Source organism: Aythya ferina, assembly GCF_964211825.1.
Source record: "Aythya ferina genome assembly, chromosome: W".
Taxonomy (NCBI): domain Eukaryota; kingdom Metazoa; phylum Chordata; class Aves; order Anseriformes; family Anatidae; genus Aythya; species Aythya ferina.
This window is the reverse complement of record NC_140313.1, coordinates 16262657-16279442: the sequence shown is the minus strand read 5'-3', so window position 1 is coordinate 16279442 and position 16786 is coordinate 16262657.

Here is a 16786-nt window from a genome sequence, read left to right as displayed (position 1 = left end):
TGTTGCAGAGCAGTGCTTACACTAAGCCAAGGACTTCTCAGCTTCTTGATCCATCCTGCCAGCAGGCAGGCTGGGCATACAGCAGGAGCTGGGAGGGAACAGACCCAGGACAGCTGACCCAACTGGCCAAAGGGGTATTCCATATCATCTGACGTCATACTGAACAATTAATATGGAGTGGCTGGACAGGGTGGGGGGTACCAGGTGCTTGGGGACAGGCTGGGTGTTTTCTGTCCTAATAAACTGTCTCTATCTCAACCCACAGGCTTCATTTTCCTGATTCTCTCCCCCATCCCAGAGAGGGAGTGGGGAGGGTGAGCAAATGGCTGTATGGTGCTTAGCTGATGGCCAGGTTAAACTGTAACTCTTTACGTCTGTCTTTACTAATCAGACCAGTGACCTCAGGGTACTCAGCCTCTCAACCTGCAAGTCTGGGACGGGGAGCAGAAGAAACCATTCACGATTCAGGTGGAAACAGTTAGAGACTTACTACTCCACCTGGACTGTTACAAGTCCATGGGGTCAGATGGGATCCACCTGAGGGTGCTGAGAGAGTTGGCAGATGTGACTGCTGGGCCGCTTTCCACCATCTCTCAGTGGTCATGGTCATCCAGAGACATCCCAACTGACTGGAGACTTGCTAATGTGATGCCCATCTATAAGAAGGGTTGTAAGGAGGACCCGGGGAACTACAGGCCTGTCAGCCTGACATCAGTGCCAGGGAAGGTTATGGAACAAATCATCTTGAATGTAATCACGCAGTATGTGCGGGAGAACCAGGTTAGCAGGCCCAGCCAGCACGGGTTCAAGAAAGACAAGTCCTGCTTGACCAACCTCATCTCCTTCTATGACCAGGTGACCCACATGGTGGATGAGGGAAAGGCTGTTGACATCATCTACCTAGACTTCAGCAAGACCTTTGACATGGTCTCCCACAGTAGAAGCTGGCAGCCCATGGCTTGGACAGGTACACTTTTTGCTGGGTTAAAAACTGTCTAGACGGCTTGGCCCAGAGAGTGGTAGTGAATGGAGTGAAATCCAGCTTGTGGTCAGTCACTGCTGGCGTTCCCCAGGGCTCGGTGTTGGGGCCCATACTCTTTAATATCTTTATCGATAATTTGGATGAGGGAAATGAGTGCACCCTCAGTAAGTTTGTAGATGACACCAAGTTGGTGGGAAGTATCAATCTGCCGCAGGGTAGGAAGGCCCTGCAGAGGGGCCAGAACAACACGAGCTCTCTATAGCTCCCTCTCATTCTCTTTTTTTTTTTTTTTTCTTTTCCACATTTCCCTCTCATTCTCTTTTTTTTTGTCACATTTTCTTCGTCTTTATATTTCCCCCCCCCATCTTCTGTCTCCTCGTGTATGCCTGTGTGTCCCTCTCCCTTCCCCCCTTCTCTATATGTCTCAGTGTGTATGGGTGATTGTCTGGGATACATGTTCATTGCTCAACTTTTCTACTGGTTGAACCTACACATGGAGAAGTGGCAGCTGAGTCCCTCGGCCTGGGCGCAGCCCCAGGTATATCAGACTGGGCTCCAGCAGTCCAGCAGCCGGGAAGGAAGGAGTAATGGACCAGTGCTGCTGGAGGAAGCAGCTGCTCTTAGTATTCCATAACATCATTCAGCTCTCTGCACTCCTGTTCAAAGTTGTAAATGCAATACATCAACACATCCCATCCTGTCAAATATAACTGTTGCCATGCAAGCATCTTAGTTTTCCTCTGAAATAGCTATGAACTGTTTCTTAAAGCAAGAATTGGTATAATACAGCAATGATCTAAATCTAAGCTAGACTCAAATCAACCACATAGCTTGTTGCTCTTGGAGCAACATATGAAATACAGCCTCTATCAATATTCAGTCAGTTTAAAGAGAAAAAGTTCTATTTTTTCATTTTTTTGTTGTCCAACTACAAATTTTACACACTGAGTGCTAATTGTAATATCAGCTTAAATAATATCCTGAAAAATCTGGTGTGCACTAAAAATCATCTTTCAATAATTGAACAAATTGGAATAATTGCTCAAAGAAGGAAAAAAACAAAAAAACAAAAACACAACTCAATTCCAAGCTCAGAGAACAGACAAACACATATAAAAGGAAAAAAAAAAAATCATTTTCCCCATTCCAGGACACTGAAAGATAGCATTTGGGTCCCTCTACTCCGCCTAAGAAGAATCCTGAAAAAAATTTTCAGCTGTAACCCAAGAAGAACAAGATAGCAGTGCCACACAGATCAAAATAGTCAAGACACGGAAAAGATCATCTTTTCATTTTAATTGAGAGGAAAAGAAAAAGTATACAGAGAAGGGCACAAAAATATATTTGCCAGTAGCATGAATGTGGACACAGCTAAAAATGCAGGCTTTCTCTGAAAACCATCTCTCAGACCCCAAATATTCTCTTAGGCTTTGGTGAAAAGGCCAAAAATCCTAGCACCTTGGCACATTAGGTGATGGGAGGGGACAGACCCAGGACAGCTGACCCAAACTGGCCAAAGGGGTATTCCATACCATCTGACGTCATGCTGAACAACCAATATGGGGTGGCTGGATGGGGTGAGGGGATACCAGGTGCTCAGGGACAGGCTCCCCCAAAGAGGGAGGGGGGAGGGGGAGCGAACGGCTGTGTGGTGTTTAGCTGGCAGCCGGGTTAAACCACAACAGTCCTTTTGGCGCCCAACGTGGGGCTCGAAGGGTTGAGATAACAACAGATGTGACCAGAGCGTGTTAAAAGAAAGTTGTTATAAGCATTAGACCAATTTAATAGTTACTAACCACGATGCTGATTTTGGAGATCTCAAGTCTGCTGTACCTGTTTTCCGAACTGAGTTATATAGCACATTACTTACTGTATGTGTTCCCTGTTGTGCTGCTTATCACTTCTGGGGGCTGGTTTAGGGTTATTATTTTGCTGTATTGTGTAACACTGGCTTATGCTATAGATAAAATTACTGGTCCTTAGACTACTCTGGTATTTGTGCTCAGCATTGCCATCAACTCCATACTTTGGAACGCCTACCTCAGAAACTATTAATAATTACACCTTTTACTCTTTTTTCTTCAGGGAGCCAATCTATGGAGGGGTCAGGAGGAGATGTTTTTTTTCCCAGTTGTTCACTCTCCCTTTCTTCTTTATCCCCTTCTCCTTCAGGCTACTTAGAATAGCTCTTCAAATTTTTGAATATCCTTGGGATATCCAAACCATAATGTTCTTATTGTTATGTCTCCCGAATGTGCTTCAGGTTTTGTTTAAGGTTAAACAACTACTTAGGAATGCCATCCAGAGATCTGTCCTGAGGCAGGATAGTTATGAGTGGCAGGGAGTGTGGGAGGGTATGGGCAGGCATCTAGAACAGTGGGCACCTCCAGTGCTTTAGAAATTCACCCCTGAACAACTGCAAAATCCTAAAAAACTTGTAGAGTGCTTGAAAAAGGGGTGTCATCTCCCTGGCCATTCCAAAGAGACACAAATCACTGTAGCGTGCTGGAGTCTGGCCTATGCCTATCGAACTGCAATCGATGCCACTATAACCCTAGTGATAGATTGCAGCCACTTCAACTCCTGAGACATGTCCAGCAGCCACTCCAAGCCCTACGACGGGCCCCTAGGCTGAGCCAGGGAAATAAACTGTACCAGTGTCAGCTGAACCTGTAACAAAGATAAAAAAAAAAAACAACGGTTTAGAGAGTCAGATCATTTAGAATGCAGAGCAACTCCTACTAAGACTAGGTATGGAGAAGATGAGGTCGGGCCATCAGAAGAGGATGAAGATGAAGATGTCGATAAAAAAAACAAACTACTCGAAACCTATACCAGTGTGAGCTACAAGATGTGCAAAAAGATTTTGGTTGTTGTCCAGGTGAGCACCTTGCCACCTGGCTTCTCCGGAGCTGGAAGAGCAGGGCCAATTGTATAGAATTAGAGGGCGGGGAAGCCAGGCGGCTGGGATCCCTTGCTAGAGATGCAGGCATTGGCAAAGCAGTTGGAGATGGAACACAAGGCTTCGTCCTCTGGAGGCATCTCCTGTCAGCTGTGAAGGAAAAGAATCCCTTCAAGGAAGAACTTGTATGTCTACCAGGCAAGCGGACCACTGTGGAGAAGGGAATCCTGTACCTGAGGGAATTAGCCGTACGGGAGGTGATTTATGAGGACCTACATAACGAACAAATATCCAAAGATTCAGATGAAGTCAAGTGTACATTAGCCATGTGGCGGAAGTTTGTATGGAGTGCACCATCATCATATACCACCTCAATGGCAGTAATGACCTGGAAAGAGGATGAGGAACCAATGGTAGATCCTCTTCCCTACAGGCCTGCGTCTTGGCTGTGGAAAAACTTTCACAAGAAGAACTGCACCAATTCAAAAATAACAAAGAAAATACTATGGAGAAACTTTATGAAGATGTCCACCAACTTACAGAGAGTTTATTTCCTTTCCACCTGTACAAGCCTGTGTCTCAGCTATCAGGGGTAAGCATCCTTCTGTGCAAGGACGGCGATAGAGTGGATACACACCCTGTGCCACCCTGTGTTTTTATCTATGTGACCATGGAGAGGACATGAGAAAATGGGATGGAAAATCTACCGCAACCCTAGAGGCACAGATATGTGAGTTGCAAAAGAAAACAATCAGAAAAAAGGGATTCTCTGAGCAAGTTGCTGCTCCAACTTCCAGTGGGCAGTCACCCAGACAAAGTAATGAATATTATGACCAGGATTAGAGAGGCCCTGCCTCCACCCAGGGGAAGGAGAGGGACAATCGAGTTTATTGGATTGTGTGGATTTGATGGCCTGGTACATCAGATGCACAGAAGTATAAGGCTTTAGATGACACCAGTGTGCAGTGTACTGTAATGCTATCCCCTTGCTGAACGAGGGGGGTGTCCTGGTGAGGGGAGATGCTGAGAAGGTGGAGATACAGAATGCTTTCTTTGCTTTAGTCTTTGCTTCAAGGAATTTCCCCCCAGAACTCCTCGACCCTGGAGGGAGAAGAAAGAGTCTGGCAAGTGGAGATCTCCCCCCTTGTTGACAAGGGAGAGGTTCGGGAGTGTCAAAGTGGGCTCAACGCATACAAATCCATGGGTCCCGATGGGACGCATCCACGTGTGCTAAGGAAGTTGGCAGAGGTGATTGCTGAACCACTCTCTATCATCTTTGAAAGGTCCTGGAGAAGAGGAGAGGTGCCTGAAGACTGGAGGATAGTCAATGTCACTCTGGTCTTCAAAAAGGGCAAGAAGGAGGATCCGGGAAACTACAGGCCAGTCAGTCTCACCTCTGTCCCCAGAAAGGTGTTGGAACAGCTTGTTCTGGATGCCATCTCCAAGCAATTGGAAGAGAAGAAGGTTATGAGGGGTAGTCAGCATGGATCCACCAAGGTGAATCCATGGTCAGTCGTGCTCAACCAACCTCGTTGCCTTCTATGATGGCATCACCAGCTGGGTAGATGGGGGGAGAGTGGTGGATGTCATCTACCTTGACTTTAGCAAGGCTTTTGATACTGTCTCCCATGACAGCCTGATAGCAAAGCTGAGATAGTGTGGGATAGAGGAGTGGACAGTAAGGTGGGTTGAGAACCAGCTGACTGGCTGAGCTCAGAGGGTGGTGATCGGAGGAGCAGAGTCCAGATGGAGACCTGTGACTAGCGGTGTTCCCCAGGGGTCGGTGCTGGGTCCGGTCTTGTTCAACATCTTCATCGACGACCTTGATGAGAGAATAGTGTCTGCCCTCAGCAAGTACGCTGATGACACAAAGCTGGGAGGAGTAGCTGACACGCCAGAAGGCTGTGCTGCCATTCAGGGAGACCTGGACTGGCTGGAGAGATGTGCAGGAAGAAACCAAATGAGATTTAATAAGAACAAGTGTAGAGACATGCACCTGGGAAGGAACAACCTGAAGTATCAGTACAGGCTGGGGGATGACCTGCTGGAGAGGAGCTCTGACGAAAAGGACCTGGGGGTCCTGGTGGACGACAGGTTGACCATGAGCCAGCACTGTGCCCTTGCGGCCAAGAGGGCCAATGGGATCCTGGTGTGCATTAAAAGGAGCGTGGCCAGCAGGTCAAGGGAGGTGATCCTCCCCCTCTACTCTGCCCTGGTCAGGCCTCACCTGGAGTACTGTGTCCAGTTCTGGGCTCCCCGGTACAAGAAAGACAGGGATCTCCTGGAAAGAGTCCAGCAGAGGGCCACAGAGATGATACGGGGCCTGGAGCATCTTCCTTATGAGGAAAGGCTGAGAGACCTGGGTCTGTTCAGCCTGGAGAAAAGAAGACTGAGAGGGGATCTCATCAATGTGTATAAATATCTGAGGTGTGGGAGGCAGAGGGATTTGGCCAACTTCTTTTCAGTGGTTTGTGGGAATAGGACAAGGAGTAGTGGTCACAAGATAGAGCACAGGAAGTTCCGCACTGACATGTGAAAGGACTTCTTCACGGTGAGGGTGACGGAGCATTGGAACAGGCTGCCTAGGGAGGTTGTGAAGTCTCCTTCTCTGGAGATATTCAAGGCCTGCCTGGACGCCTACCTGGGCAGCCTGCTCTGAGGAACCTGCTTTGGCAAGGGGGTTGGACCCAATGATCTTTCGAGGTCCCTTCCAGCCCCTACAGTTCTGTGATTCTGTGATTCTGTGATTCTGTGATTCAAGGTATTTAAATACCTAGTACCTGAGATCCCCTTGAACACTGTCCTTAGGGACATAGGAGCTGAACACAGCTGGCAACTCTTTAAGGATGTTGTCCTTAGAGCGTAAGAACTCTCCAACCCCCTGTGTGAGAAAGCGAACAGGGAGGGCAGACACCTGGGATGGCTGAGCAAGGACCTGCTGGTCAAACTGAGGCACAAGAAGGAAATGCACAGACAGTGGAAGCAGGGACACATGGCCTGGGAAGAGAACAGGAATGCTGTTCAGATGTGCAGGGATGGGATCAGGAAAGACAAGGCAGAGATGGAACTGAGCTTGTCAAGGGATGCAAACAAGAAGGGATTCTATAGATACATTGCTCAAAAAGAAAGGCCAAGGAGAATGTGCCCACTCTGATGGATGAGAAGGGAGAACTAGTAATGACGGCCGTGTAGAAGGCTGATGTACATAACAAGTTCCTTGCCTTGATCTTTACTGCCAGTCAGGCTTCCCACATCTCTCTTTTCCCTGAACCTCTAGGCAAGGGCTGGGGGAGCAGAGTCCCTCCCACTGTAAAGCGAAGAGCAAGTTCAAGACCACCTGATGAAACTGAACAAGTGCAAGTCTATGGGGCCTGATGACATTCATCCCAGGGTCCAGAGGGAATTGGCTGATGTAGTTGCCAAGCCTCTCTCCATCCTATTTGAAAAGTCTTGGCAGACAGGTAAAGTCCCTGCTGACTGGAAAAGGGGAAACATTACTCCAAAGCCGGGCCATCAGAAAAACAGGAGGAAGAAGAGACAGAAATTATGAGGCAGAAACCACCCAATCCCTATCCCTGAGTGAGCTGCAAAATATATGGAGGGATTTCAGCCATCACCCAGGTGAACATATTGTCACGTGGATGCTTCATTGTTGAGATAATGGAGCCGGTAGCCAGGAATTAGGAGGCAAGGAAGCTAAGCAGCTGGGATCCCTCTCTAGGGAAAGGGTCATTGACAGAGAAATTTGGACAGAGGCACAGGTTCTCATCCTCTGGAGACAACTCCTGTCAGGCATGAAGGAAAGGTATCCCTTCAAGGAAAATTTTGTATATCAACTAGGCAAGTGCACCACCTTGGAGAAAGGTCTCCAGCACCTGAGGGAATTAGCTGTCCTGGAGATGGATCATAGTGATCTGAACCGATTATCCATTACTGATAATTCAGGCTGGCAGTGATGAAATCACTTAGAGAAGCCTGAAGGCTATCAAAAGGGACTTCAGGGAATTAGGGCAGTTAATGGATGGAGTGGTAGCTCAGGTGGTGTTTTCCTCTATCCCTTCATTGGTGGGAAGGGATACTAAAATGACCTGGAAAACCCAGCTGATAAATACATGACTGAGAGACTGGTGCCATTGCAGGAATTTGGGTTTTTTTAACCATGGGGCAGTTTCCTTGGCACCTAACCTGATGGCTGCAGATGGGTCCCACCTGTATCAAAGGGGGAAAGGGATCCTAGCCCAGGAGCTGGTAGGGCTCATTGAGAGGGCTTTAAACTAGGTACAAAGCCTGATGGAGAGGAAATGAGCCTTGGCAGAGATGAGCCTGGGGGAGCAATGCCAGGGCTGGGGTTGAGGGCAATGGCTCAACTGAAGTGCGTACACCCATGCACGCAGCATGGGCAACAAACAGGAAGAGCTGGAAGCCATGCAAAACTATGACCTAGTTGCCATCACTGAAATGTGGTGGGACTACTCCCACGACTGGAGTGCTGCAATGGATGGCTATAAGTTCTTCAGAAAGGAAAGGCAAAAAAGGAGGGGCGGTGGCATGTCTCTATATTAGAGAGTGCTTTGATGTTGTTGAGCTTGGGGTTGGGAATTATAAGGTTGAGTCCCTGTGGATAAGGATCAGGGGAAGGACAGCAAGGCAGACATCCTGGTGGGGGTCTGTTATAGACTGCCAAACGAGGATGAAGAGACGGATGAGGCATTCTACAAGCAGCTAGTGGAAGTTGCGCAATCGCCAGTGCTTGTTCTCATGGGGGATTTCAACATCCCAGACAAATGCTGAAAACACAATACAGCCCTGAGGAAGCAGTCTAGGAGGTTTCTGGAGCATGTGGAAGATGATAACTTCCTGACTCAGCTCGTTAGTGAGCCTACTGGGGGGGGGGGGGGTTGTCCCCTGCTAGACCTGCTGTTCACAGAGGACTGGTGGGAGATGTGGTGGTCAGGAGCTGTCTTGGGCAGAGTGACCACGAAACGGCAGAGTTCTCTATTCTTGCTGAAGTCAGGAGGTGGGTCAGTAAAACTGCTACCTTGGACTTCTGAAGGGCAGATTTTGAACTATTCAGGATGCTGGTAGGGAGGGTCCCTTGTGAGTCAGTCCTGAAGGGCAAAGGGCTCCAAGAAGGCTGGATGCTCCTCAAGAAGGAAGTCTTAAAGGTGCAGGAGCAGGTTGTCCCTGTGTGCCATAAGATGGGCCAGCGGGGAAGAAGACCGAGATGGTTGAACAGGGAATTTGCTGAGTGTCTAGGAGAAAAAGAGAGTTTATGTCCAGTGGAAGAAGGGACAGGTAACTCGGGGAGAGTACAAGGAAGTTGCCAGCATATGCAGAGAAAAAATCAGGAAGGCCAAAGCCCAGTATGAGCTCAACCTGACCACTATGGTGTGAGGAATGTTTTAACAATTCGTGTCCATAAAGAACAATCCTGTTTGAATCCTGTCTGCCTCTGGGCCCTGCACTGGCAATTTAATTCTTGAACCACAGATGCAGTGTGTCCCAGTCTCCCCCTCATTCTAGTCAATTTATCAAGTCTTCAGAAAATACTCCTCAAATTTATGAACCTGTCTGCTTTAGTTGTTCCGAACTTCTATTTCCAACAGATACAGCCTTTTCTTTGTCTTTGTCTTTGTCGAGATTAACTTAACACTGCTATAGGTGTGACTGTCCCTGTGAATGGCTGGTGAGGAATGTTTTAATTACTGGTGAAGTGTCAATAAGAAAGCTATTTGTGTTTGATGTCTGGGGGTTTCAGAACAACTGATAACAACTAGTGACTGTTATGGGATACTATGCAGGCCTCCGATATCTGGCCAGGTGGCCAAGAGATTAAGAAGAAGAAAAAAGAAGCTGAAGGATGGCTGGGAGACAAGACCTGCAGAAAATGTTCTATAAACTTGGTACGGTGCCAAAGGAGTACAAAGGGGAAGGACTTGGAGAGGAAGACTACGAGCCTTCAGCATGAAAGACCCCTAGAGACCCCCAGAGGAGACTGATGCGCATGCTCCAGTAGGAGGGACTGGACTCCGGAAGCTAATTATAATAACCTGTTTTTTTTAGAAGTAGTAATGAATATGTATTAGTCTAGGAGAATAAAAATCAGCTACTTGATGTGGCTGGGGTGCGTCCTGGTGGAGCGGAGACTCCCGGTGCACCCAGTGCTGTTTGCTTACCTCTATTCCTTTATATTCTTTTAATAAATCCTATTTTTTATTTAATCCTAATTTGAATCCTGAGCCATTTCTAACAGTGGTTAAGGATAACAAAAAATGTTTTTATAAATATATTAACGACAAAAGGAGGGCCAAGGAGAATCTCTATCCTTTACTGGATGCAGGGGGGAACATGACTACTGAGGATAAGGAAAAGGCTGAGTTTCTCAATGCCTTCTTTACATCTATCTTTACTAGTCAGACCACTTATCCTCGGGTCACTCAGCCTTCCAAACTGGAAGTCTGTGATGGAGAACAGAAGAAACCCCTCACAATTCAGGTGGAAACAGAGACCTGCTGCTCTACCTGGACTGTCACATGTCCATGGGGCCAGATGGGATTCAACTGAGGGTGCTGAGGGAGTTGCCGGATATGATTGCTGAGCCACTTTCTAACATCTATCAGTGGTCATGGTCATCTGGAGAGGTCCCAGATGGCTGGAGACTTGCTAATGGAACACCCATCTATACGAAGGGCCATAAGGAGGACCCAGGGAACTACAGGCCTGTCAGCCTGACTTCAGTGTCAGGAAAGGTAATGGAACAGGTCATCTTGAATGCAATCAAACAGCATATGCAGGACAACCGGGGGATCAGGCCCAGTCAGCATGGGTTCATGAAAGGCTGACCAACCTCATCTCCTTCTGTGATGGGGTGACCCGCCTGGTGGATGAGGGAAAGGCTGTTGACGTAGTCTACCTAGACTTCTACAAGGCCTTTGACGCGGTCTCCCACGGTATTCTGGAGAAACTGCCAGCCCATGGCTTGGACAGCAACACTTTTTGCTGGGTTAAAAACTGGCTTGATGGATGGTCCCAGAGAGTGGTGGTGAACAGAGTGAAATCCAGCTGGTGACTGGTCACCAGTGATGTTCCCCAGAGGTTGGTGTTGGGACCCATCCTCTTTAATATCTTTATTGGTGATTTGGATGAGGGAATTGAGTGCACCCTCAGTAAGTTTGCAGACAATACCAAGTTGGGGGACAGTGTCGATCTGCCGGAGGGTAGGAAGGCCCTGCAGAGAGACCTGGACAGGTTGGATCAATTGGCAGAGGCCAATGGGATGAGGTTCAACATGGCTAAGTGCTGGGTCCTGCACTTTGGCCACAACAACCCCATGCAATGCTACAGGCTTGGGGCAGAGTGGCTGGAAAGCTGTGCAGAGGAAAGGGATCTGGGGGTGTTGGTCAATGCTCGCCTGAAGATGAGCAAGCAGTGTGCCCAGGTGGCCAAGAAGGCCAACAGCATCCTGGCTTGTATCAGGAATAGTGTAGCCAGCAGGACCAGGGAGGTGATTGTCCCCCTGTACTCGGCTCTGGTGAGGCTGCACCTCGAGTACTGTGTTCAGTTTTGGGCCCCTCGCTACAAGAAGGACATTGAGGTGCTCGAAAGCGTCCAAATAAGGGCGACAAAGCTAATGAAGGGTCTGGAACACAAGTCCTATGAGGAGCGGCTGAGGGAGCTGGGATTGTTGAGTCTGGATGAGAGGAGGCTCAGGGGAGACCTTATTGCTCTCTACAACTACCTGAAAGGAAGGTGTGGGGAGCTGGTGTTCAGCCTCTTCTCACAGATAACCAGTGAAAGGACAAGAGGGAGTGGCTTCAAGTTACGCCAGGAGAGGTTTAGGTTAGAAATTAGGAGACATTTCTTCTCCAAAAGAGTGGTTAGGCATTGGAACAGGTTGCCCAGGGGGGTGGTGGAGTCACCGTCCCTGGGGATGTTTAAGGAATGGTTGGACTTGGTGTTTAGGGACATGGTTTAGTGGGTGATGTTGGTGGTAGGGGCATGGTTGGACCAGATGATCTTGGAGGTCTTTTCCAACCTTTATGATTCTTTGAAAGATCTCCATATGTACCTGAGGGAATTAGCCATCCTGGAGATGGTTCATAGTGATCTGGACAAGAACCAGGCATCCAAAGATCCCAATGAAGTCCAGTGCATGTAGTCCATGTGGTGGAAGTTTGTACGGATTGCATCATCACATGCCAGCTCACCTGCAGCAATGAATTGGAGAGATGGAGTGGGACCAGCTGTGGATCTCACGTCCAGCCAACTCTGTCAGTATGACTAAAATATCTCTTTCCCCCTACAGTCCTACATCTCAGCTGTGGAGACACTGTCCCAGCAGGTCCACCGCCTTGAGGAACATATATCTTCCTCTTCACCCAGATGGAGCAGCATCTCAGCCATTAAAGGTCAGCATTTTCCTGCTTGAGGGAGAGAGTACCCAGGACGCACAACATGTGGCACCCTGTGTTTTTATCTGTGTAAACACTGGGAAGACATGAGAAAGTGCAGTGGTGAACCTACCTGGACCCTAGCAGCTCGAGTACATGAAATGCAAGGAAATACAGCAACCAGAAGGGGTTTTCCTAGAAAAATTACTTCTCCAGTTTCTGTTGGGCAGTCCCCCAGAAGGAGTAGAAGGGCTGATGTTACTCCTGACCCTGATGAAGCAACCTCTCCTTTGTCTTTGCAAGAATTAAGTGATAGATATTCTGAACAGGACTGGTGGGGCCCTGCCTCTGGCCATGTAGAAGAAAGGGACAACCAGTTTTACTGGACTGTATGGGTCATGTTATAAATGGCTCAGTCTTCAAAATAGGATTATAATCAAAGTTTACAATTTATTAAAAGAATAGAGGTAAGCAAACAGCGCTGGGTGCGTTGGGAGTCTCCGCTCCACCTAGACGCAAACCAGTTACATCAAGTAGCTGATTTTTATGCTCCTAGGCTAATACATATTCATTACTACTTCTAAAAAAAACGGGTTATTATAATTAGCTTCCGGGATCCAAACCCTCCTACTGGAGCATGCGCATCAGTCTCCGGTGGTCCCCCTGGGGGTCTCTGGGGGGTCTTTCATGCTGAAGGCTCGTAGTCTTCCTCTCAGTTTTTTTTTCCTTGTCCTTCCCATTTGTACTCCTTGGCAGCATGTCAAAAGCTTACACAGCGTCCCCTGCAAGTTTTGTCTTCTAGCCGTCCTTCAGCTTCTTTCTTTCTTCTCCTTAATCTCCTGGCCACCTGGCCAGATATCAGGGGCTTGCATAGTGTCCCATTCAGAAGCCATAACAGTTACTAGTTGTTAGCAGTTGTTCTGAAACCCCCAGACATCAGAGACTTCAAAGAAAGAACATACAAATACAAATACAAATAGCTCTCTATTGACACTTCAGGTGTTGTTAAAACATTCCTCACAGGCCATAGGGGTTCCCTAGGCCTCCAACCTTAGATGTTAGTCATACCGGGGAAACTTGGTGTGCTGACTCTAAGAGGAATGTGCTGGCTCTAAGAGGAACAGTATGGAGCGTGGAGTGGAGTGGAGTGGAGTGGAGTGGAGTGGAGTGGAGTGGAGTGGAGTGGAGTGGAGTGGAGTGGAGTGGAGTGGAGTGGAGTGGAGTGGAGTGGAGTGGAGACACTGCAGCCAGGCTCTGCGAGAAGATGGGAACTTGATTGTTCTTGTGCATACCAAAACTGATAAACTGCACATTTGCTATCCTGAGCAAACGGCCTGTCATGTTTTTAACAAAATGCTGTAATAGTGAACTTTTCCCATTATAATATCATTATAATGCCAAAACACACCTCCATCCCAAAAGCTACCTGCCTCCAAGGTGCGACCACCCCTCACTGAGCATGCACTCTGAATTTCTCTGAACCTATACCTTTAAAGCAAAGCAAGAAAATTTTGCATCAATCATAACCAAAATACGCATTACTAGAGTCACTCAAGCTCCACCTAAAAGACAGAAAATAATATAAATTGACTCAAGAGAGAGAGGATGTGAGGGAAGATACCATTGTGAAGAATCAGTCTGGGATCAGTCGATGGGCTAAGCCTTTCTTCCCCTGCACTGGGACGCCTTTGGGTAAGATTTGAATACTTAGTTATGCCAAGTACCTCCCCGGGAAGCTTAGAAATCTCTATATCTGTCGCTTTATACCCTTTAACTTGTCTATAGCCAGGCTGAGTTACTCATACTTTTGGTATTTGTATGTGCTTTGCAGACAGCGAATTTATCACCGGCAATCCAAAGAACCTGTGTGCCTGTTCCTTTAATAAATTGCACTACTCTTTAAATCTAGCCATGGTAGTTCTCATCGAATGTGACCAAACTCCTTAAGCGTGGCTGTGGTATTTCATGAAACATGACTAGATTGAGGGTGTATTATGTTATTTGTGAATCTGTAATCATGATAGTTCAGTACCCTGAACGCGACTGGACTTATAATGATTAATTGAGCATCACTCCCAATTAATTTAACCATTAACGCAACCCTGTTTGGGGCAATCCCGGACATGAGTACAGGCTGGGAGAAGAACTCATTGAGAGCAGCCCTGCAGAGAAGGACTTGTGCATTCTGGTGGATTAAAAGCTTGACGAGAGCCAGCAGTGTGCGCTTGCAGCCCAGAAGGCGAACTCCATCCTGGGCTGCATCAACAGAGGAGTGGCCAGCAGGTCGAGGGAGGTGACTGTCCCCCTCTACTCTGCCTTTGTGAGGCCCCACTTGGAGTACTTGTCGTGGTTCCACTCGAGTGGGCAGCCGAGCTCCACCACAGCCGCTCTCTCAATCCCCCTACTCGAAGAGGAACAGGGAGAAAATATGATGAAAAGGGCTCAAAGGTTGAGATAAGGACGAGAAGATTACGCAGTAATTATTGTAACGGGCAAAACAGACTCAGCATAGGGAGATAGTAAGATTTATTGCTTATTACTAACAAGCTAGAGAAGTGAGAAACAAAGGAAAGAAACCAAAAGCACCTTCCCCCCCCATCCACCCTCTTCCACCTCCTCCCCCCGAGCGGCGCAGGGGAACGAGGGAATGGGGGTTATGGTCAGTCTACAGTGCTTCTTCTCTGCTGCTCCTTCTCGGTCACTCGCATCCCCTGTGCTGTGGGCTCCCACCCACGTGATACAGTCCTTGATGAACTGATCCGGCGTGGGCTTCCCACAGGCAGCAGTTCTTCAAGAACTGCTCCAGATACGGGTCCATACCACAGGGTCCATCCCTCAGGAGAAAACTGCTCCAACCTGGGTCCCCCATGGGCAGCAGCTCCTGCCAGGTCACCTGCTCCTGCGTGGTCTCCTCTCTACGTGCTACAGGTCTAGACCAGAATCTGCTCCAGTGGGGGTCTTCCACAGGCTGCAGCCTCCTTCAGTGCAGGGCCACCTGCTCCACCGTGGTCTCCTCCACGGGCTGCAGCATGGAACCCTGCTCCACTGTGGTACTCCATGGAACTGCAGGGGGACATCCTGCTTCACCATGGTCCTCACCACAGGCTGCAGGGGAACTTCTGCTCCAGTGCCTGGAGCACTTCTCCCCCTCCTTCTTCACTGACCTTGGCACCTGCAAGGCTGTTCTTCACTCCTCTCTCTCTCCCAGCTGCTGTTCCCCAGCAGGTTTTTTTTCCTTTCTTAAATATGCTGTCACAGAGGTGCAAATAACATCACTTATTGGCTCAACTCTGGCCAGCAGCAGGGCCCTTACCTAACATGGGGTAGCTTCTGGATTCTTCTCACAGAAGCCACCACTAAGCCCCCCCCTCCTTACAAAACTTTGCCATGTAAACCCACTACAGTCTTTTAGAGTGGGTCCAAAGGCGGGCCACAAAGATGATCAAGGGGCTGGAGCACCTCTCCTATGTAGAAAGGCTGAGAGAGCTGGGGCTGTTCAACCTGGAGAAGAGAAGTCTCCAGGGTGACCTCATTGCAACCTTTCAGTACTTAAAGGGGGCTTATGAAAAATTCGTAGAGCAACTTTTTGCTTATTCAGATAATGACAGGACAAGGAAGAATGGTTTTAAACTAAAAGAGGGGAGATTTAGATTAGAGGTTAGGAGAAAATTATTCACTTAGAGGGTAGTGAGGTACTGGAACAGGTTACCCAGAGAGGTTGTGGGTGCCCCATCCCTGGAGGTGTTCAAGACCAGGTTGGATGAGGCCCTGGGCAACCTGATCTAGTGGGTGGCGTCCCTGTCTATGGCAGGGGGGTTGAAACAAGATGATCTTTAAGGTCCCTTCCAACATGAGCTATACTGTGATTCTATGGTTCTATGAAAATAGAAGGAAGGTGAGAAGACTGGTGGATTGAGATGATGTCAACTGCTATGGCAGCTCAGAAACAAGCCTAAACCAAACTTGCTAGATAGATAAAAAAAAGCACAAGATAAAAATGTGGCCCTCCCCACATGCTGAAAGACGAGCCGGTGTGGAAGAAGACTGGCCTGGATGAACAGAGAGCTGTGGGTAGAGCTCAGGAAGAAAAAAAAAGAGGCCCCGAGGCCCCACCAGGACTCTCACCCCACTCCGCTCCTGACGCTCCCCAGCGCGACTTTTCCAGGGACAGCATCAATTGCAGTCCCTGTCTCCCTTCCTGGAGCACCCGCCACTGCCTCCGGTGAAATATTAGGATTATAGGGAGCATAACTTGATTCCTCCTCCGAAAATGGAACCTTATTGTTTACATATAAATTTCAAGCCTGAATTTTCATCAGACCCGTATTTTGGCCAAAATACTGAAATTCCTTTTATGGGCTTTTTAGGGCGGACAATTACACAATATTAAACCTTTTTTTTAATTATTTTATTTTTTAAGATCTTTTTCCCTACTTTTTGGGTTGTTTTTCAAAATCCTTATCATTCTCTCCAAAGGGCTATCTTTAGGCACAATCCCAGGGTCTCCACCAC